Source organism: Mauremys reevesii, linkage group 20 (assembly GCF_016161935.1).
Source record: "Mauremys reevesii isolate NIE-2019 linkage group 20, ASM1616193v1, whole genome shotgun sequence".
Taxonomy (NCBI): Eukaryota; Metazoa; Chordata; order Testudines; family Geoemydidae; genus Mauremys; species Mauremys reevesii.
Genome location: NC_052642.1, coordinates 19,971,221 through 19,977,220, shown reverse-complemented (window position 1 = coordinate 19,977,220; position 6,000 = coordinate 19,971,221). Strand labels below are relative to the sequence as shown.

General features: G+C 49.2%; 1 protein-coding gene and 1 long non-coding RNA gene across 2 annotated transcripts in view; one reads left to right on the top strand and one right to left on the bottom strand.

The window, feature by feature from the left end:
- Positions 1 to 394: 394 nt before the first annotated feature.
- Positions 395 to 2,246, bottom strand: LOC120387351. Its single transcript, XR_005590136.1, has 3 exons — positions 2,172 to 2,246; positions 1,323 to 1,448; positions 395 to 494 (listed from the first exon to the last, which is right to left on the bottom strand). It is a non-coding gene; the product is annotated as an uncharacterized LOC120387351 (long non-coding RNA).
- Positions 1,102 to 6,000, top strand: part of DHX40 (DEAH-box helicase 40) — an 87,156-nt gene continuing 82,257 nt past the window's right edge. Inside the window, exon 1 of the mRNA XM_039507978.1 lies at positions 1,102 to 1,345. The gene's annotated coding sequence lies outside the window, so the exon portion shown is untranslated. The remainder of the gene's footprint in view (positions 1,346 to 6,000) is intronic.

Here is a 6,000-nt window from a genome sequence, read left to right as displayed (position 1 = left end):
TGGTCACACGTCCCTACGACACCCAATATGACACAAGGAGTCTGATCAGGAATGTTCAGCCTGTAAAATTTATGGGGTATTAACCCAGCTTTGCCACTGACCTGCAGTGTGATCTTGGGAAAATCACTTCACATCTCTATGCCTCTATCTCCCACTGTTTACTTGTCTCATCTATCTAGATTATAATCTGTTTGGGGCAGGGACCAGCTCATATGTTTCTGTACAGTTCCTAGCACAATGGGGCCCTGACCTCATTTGGGGCCTCTGGGCATTACCACAGTATTAATTAAAGGGGACCTTGTTTAAGTTTGAGGGCTAGCAGGACTTTATGTGTTGCTGCTAATACTGGACATACCACAGTCAAAGAACATAGACGAGAGACAGCAGCAGCAGCCTGGATGGTGACTTAACTTTCATAGTGAAAAGCTACATTCCCATAATCCCTGGTTTCAAAAAGGTTCAGTCTCATTTCACTCACTTCAGTTTTAAAGCAGCTGTAAGAGGGAACAAAAATCTCAAGTTTACTATCCAAAAATCTTCCTTTTTGAAATTCCCAAAAGCCAAAAATAACCTGTTATAAATGTACTAACGTTATCACACCATCCAGCAAGCCTTCAAGGGGGGTGGGGGTGGGAGGAGAGACACTGAGCTAAACAGCACCCCACATACAAACACTCCAGATCCCACGTTCTCACCACATTAATATATCTGCCTGCAGTATACAAAGGGCAGAGACTCGGGATCTGTCTTCACTGCAGAATTAACTCAGGCTCTTACGCAGACACTATCCCAACCCTAGTACCCTCTACACATGGCACAAAGCCTCCCACCTGATGTGTGGTGTTTTAAACCTAGGCTGGCTGGTTCTGCCGGGCGTAGGGGATAGAGGGGGGCTGCTTTCACTCAAGCTGGAACCCACCTCCTTTGCAGTGAGGACGCAGGCTAACCCCCTCTAGTGCTGATAGTCCTCCACTGCCTTCCCATAATTCCCCCCATGTACCCAGAAGGACAGACAAGTTTTCCCACAATCCTCAGGAACGAATCATAGAGCAGCTCAGCACAAAGACCCCTGGGATATCCCTCCCGCCATCCTAGCAACACACCCACAGGGAACAGAGCGCCAGCGATAACTCAGGTAGGGCTTTGAGTTAGGCTAACCCAGGTGCCAGTCACCCAACTTAACTCTCCAGTGACAGCGTAGCCTTGGTCGTCTTTGCTTCTACAGAGTCAAAAGCAGGACTCTGGAGCTGTTCTCCGGCTCCGCTCCAGCTCCAGGCAAAAACCTGCAGCTCCACTGCTCTGCTCCAAAGCAGCTGACTCACCTCAGAGAGAATCCATGTTCCAGGTGAGTTCAGAGTTTGTTTTCACTGTATCCTTCCTGGTAGCATTTTCCTCCTTCCAGTAGTTCCTCTAAAGGCTTTCTATGCCTAACGTGCTGGTTTCAGACCCTGTCCCAAAGTATTCTTGTGTTATTAATGCAGACCTTCCTTCTCAGCCCCTCAGGTATCTGAAAAGTATTTCTTCCTCCCTCTGCCAACATTTTCGAGAGCGAAGGATTTAAAAAAAAATAAAATAAAATCCCCTCCTCCCCAAGTTTATCATAAAAGCCTTTTCTTTTAGCATGCCCAAAAGCCATCAGTAAAATCAAATCAGAATGTGTATCTGTGCTTCCAAAATGCCTCTAAACCTCTTCCGGGTGGTTTAAAGCAATGGTGTCTCCACTGCAAACTTTGCTTCATCCTTGAAATGAAGGCATGAGGGCTTAGTTTCTGCAAATCTCACTGTTGTTATTCTCTGTCTATTAAGTTGTGGGGTCAGAGGGAAGGGATGTCAATTCACTCCTCTTCAGAGATTTCCCACACGCACACCACCATTCATTCTTATTTTATGTATATCATGGTAGTGCCCAGAGGCCCCAACTGAGATTGTGCTAGGCCCAGTCTCATAGCAAACACATATCGAAAGAGCCAGTCCCTGCCCCAAGATTGCCCCTTGCAATCTAAATAGACAAGGCTGACGAAGGATTATTGTCATATAGGTGCCGACTCCGTGGGTGCTCTGGGGCTGGAGAACCCATGGGGAAAAAATGGTGGATGCTCTGCAGCCTTCCTATCAATGCCTCTCCCTCCCCCCAGTGCCTCCTGCCCGCTGGTGGCCCTGCCAATCAGCACCTTCCCCTCCTTCCAAGCGCCTACTGCCGGCTGCAGATCATCTGTTTTGTGGTGTCAGGAGTCGCTGGGCAGGGATGGGGGAGAAGCGAGGGTGCAGCACGCGTGGGGGAGGGGGAGGAGCAGGGGTGGGGAGAAGCAAGGCGGGGGGTGGGGCATTGGGGGAAGGGGTGGAGTTGGGGTGGGGCCTGGGTGGAGCTGGCTCCCCCTGCCCCGGCAGATTAGAAACTGGGTGCCTAGGAGGCTACAATTATGTCACAGAAGTCACGGAATCCATGACTTCCATTGACTTCTGTGACATTTTCTGCCCTGGGGCTGGAACTCCCAGCCAGCTCCGCCCTCGCAGCTGCCCGGCCCCCAACTGGGTGGGCGGGGGGACACCCCACAGCTGCTCAGCTGCAGCCGTGGCCAGTGGCTCGGGAGACCCAGCAGGGTTAAATGATGGGGGGTCGGGAGAAGCCCGCTGATGGCTTCAGGCAAGAGTGGAGCTATACCTGGGAAGGAAACAGGGTGCAGAATCACCCCAACTAGAGGGGCTAGGATAGAGTGGGGTGAGAGATGCCAGAGCCTATACTGGGCAGCTGAGGCATGGTGAGATGCTGGAGCCTTCCAGGCAGCTGGTGCGCAGTGAGAGATGGTGGGCTCTACTTGGTGTGTTGATCAACTATTGGGTCTTGAAAGAGAGAATGTACAGTTTGGATTGTGCTGGGGGAATCTGATTTATAATTGTGGGACTTTTTGTAATAAATTAACCCTTCAAAAGGCTATTTATTCTTGGAATTTCTGGGGACTCAACCAAGAAAGGGGGAAATAAGGCAGGTGCACTGGTCAGCTGCAGGAGGGTGCCCCAGGAAGGAGCTGCCCTATCACAGGCACCCAAAATAACTTGTGGAAAATCTTGGCCAGAGTGTTTTGCACAGAACTGATCTCGGGGTGGGGGCTGAGGGGGGGAGTCTAGCTGGCTGTCGCTGTCTTGTGCCTCTGACAGCCTGAGAGGAAGACCAGATTCCAGCGTAGATAGCACACAGCTAGTCTCGTCCCCCCGCTGCTTTAGTATTTGATGTTGGAAAGGAACGATAGCCTAAACAGAAGACTGGGCATCAGGAGACCTGGGTTCTGTTCCCAGCTCATCTCTAAACATAATATCTGACCACAGGAATGTAAGTTAAAGTCTCTGCCTTAGTTTCCCCCAATGATACTGATTTCCCAGGAGATTGGTGTTTAACTCATTTCTGTTTGCAGAACACACTGAGATCTTCCAGTGAAGGCTGCCAAGGAAGTGCTAATTATTATGGCTGTGCAGGCAAAACATTTGATGGCAAAGAATGTGGGCTCTGTTAACTTCCAGTAACTGCGGCAGACTGTGTTGCTCGTTGCTCTGGCTTTTCCTGAAGACTTAGGTACTGGCCAGTGGTGCAGATGTTCACAGTGGAAATGTAGCCGTGAGCTTCTAGAATGTCCCAAAATCCGACCCCGGGGAGGCTAATCTCGTGGTCCGTGGAGTTCTCAGGATGGCTATGCTTGTCTTTAATATGGCCAGTGAAGAGTAGGCTGCTCAGATGCTGGGAGGGTGCTGGGTTACGACAGGAATGGGTGGCGGTACAGAACCCCAAGACAGAGAGGCATCTCTGTGTTCAAGATAGGAGCAGCTGTTGTCTGCAAAGTAAATGCTGTACCTTGCCTATGGGCAAGTTACCAGTGCAGCCCCTGGCTAGGCAAAGCCTAGACATGCTTTCTTCAGTCCTTTCCATTCTCCTGTAGTGAGAGCATGAGCGGCTCAGTATTTGCTCTCACGTACAATGAAACTGGCAATCTGGCATCTGGATCCAATTCTCATCGCAGCCTAGAGGGGTGCAGAAAAGCAGGAGAGGTCCCTAAAGATGCAGCTTGCGAGTTAGTCCCAGAGAGGAGGCAGGAGAACCCAAAATCCCGTGTCAGCCTTTTGATTCCATTTAAGTGAGAGTGGAAAAGCCCTGGAGCCAAGAAATGGCCTTGAGATACAGTTGACAAGTGAGCCCTTTCGCTTGTGATGCCTATTATGTTACCTGTCTGAAGCTCCAAAGGCCTGGAGCTTAAGAACAAGGGCTCCTTGAAACCTACACCAGTCTCCCCGTCTGCTCCCGGTTCCTCAGGCTGGGAGAGCCAGGAGGGAGACGTGCTGCAAGCTGCAGGGAATATTGTACTGTATTTGCAGTACAGTGAGGTTATCTCCCTCTCTCACATTAGATATATTATTAAACTGCAATTATACTGGGAGTGCAGCAGGCTGAAGCAGTCTATTAATAGTGAAGTGCAGATAAGCTGACTCAGACAGAGACAGATCGGGCTTTGGCGAGAGGCTGCAGCCCTTGCCAAGTTGGCCTACAGTCCAGGAACGGGGGGGTGGGGGGATGGAGACTGAGGTTGGGGGAAGAAGCTTCTACGTTCATTTTTTTTCCCCTTGGAGGAGGGAATAATTGGGTTGGTTTGTTGATAGCCTTGCTGTAACACCTGTATGGCGATGAGGATGCTCAACAGAAATCCCTTCCTTTGGTGCCTTTGGAATGAGGGAACCTTTTATCAGTAACCACGAGGCTGGTAACGGAGAGGAACAGGGCTCAGGAGCAAGGCAGCTCTTCTCTCTCAGCCACTAATGACAATTTAAAAAAAAAAATGACAATCCCAGGCAATAAATATAGCAGTGCCTGTGGCCTTTAATCCTAGCTTGGGAACAAGCTCATCAACCACAGGCCACTAGTGAGGACTGGCTCTTGCCCTGAGGCTGGGATGTCGTCTTTTGCACTGACGTGTCTTTAAAATAGAGAGGGATCCAAGCTGCTATGCTGAGACCCAGACCGGACCTTTCCTGGAGCTGGGGGATAGTCACATCTAACTCTTTGATCCTGTCTCTGGTTTTGAGACTTCAGAAGTTTGATTCTTCCCTCTCCAACACTGTTTCTCAGTTATTAATAATCATAATCCTATGTCATCCTCTAGCTCCTTCCATCCATGATCTCAAAGTGTTTTCTAAACATTCAGGACAATCTACCCCACCCCCAAAGTAGGCATTGGTTTTGTCCCCATTTTACAGATGGGTAAGCTGAGGCACAGGGCAGTTGTAATTTACCCAGTGTGTCACCAACTGGTAGCAGAGCTAGAAACAGATTCCAAGAGGCTTGGCTCTCAACTCTCTGTTCACACCACTAGGCAACAGCTCCTAGTTTCTATAGTCCTGTGTTCTATAGTGTTTGTTAACAAAGCAGGTGGGATTTCTTCTTTTCTCCCTCAACGGTCACTATGGGGCTGGATATCTGTGAGTGGTTGGGGGGGATATCTATGTGGGTTGGGCTTCAGCCTTCAGCTGGACCATTTCACAAATAGAATTGGCTTGTAAAGGCTCAGAGGGCAGGGGAGTAGCTGCAGAGGTCCAGATATCTTAAGACAGAGAAAGAAATCTGCTTTGTGAAAGGCCCATTTGGAGGGCAGCAATTGGGGTGACAAAGTCTATTTGCAATTGATCTTACTGCCCCTTCTCTTTGATCACTTTTTTTTTAAACTATCTTGGAAAACAAAGAATGTAATAGCATTAACTTAGGAGGAGATTTCTGAGCCATGCAGCAAGCTGACATCTGTCCCCTTTGTCAGAGTTCATTAACTCTCACTGGACTTTTAATCAGGTCATACAGAGAGCATGGAGGGCTTGGGGTGGGCCAGACGCTGGTTTTGTGGCTATGGGAATTTGGCTGTCTCAGTTCACCTCCACTCGTGTTTCTTATCTCCTCCCCAGGGAAGGAAGAATATGTGTAGGCAGAGATGGGAGATTTTCTTACAAAAAGGTTTTACAATGGAATTT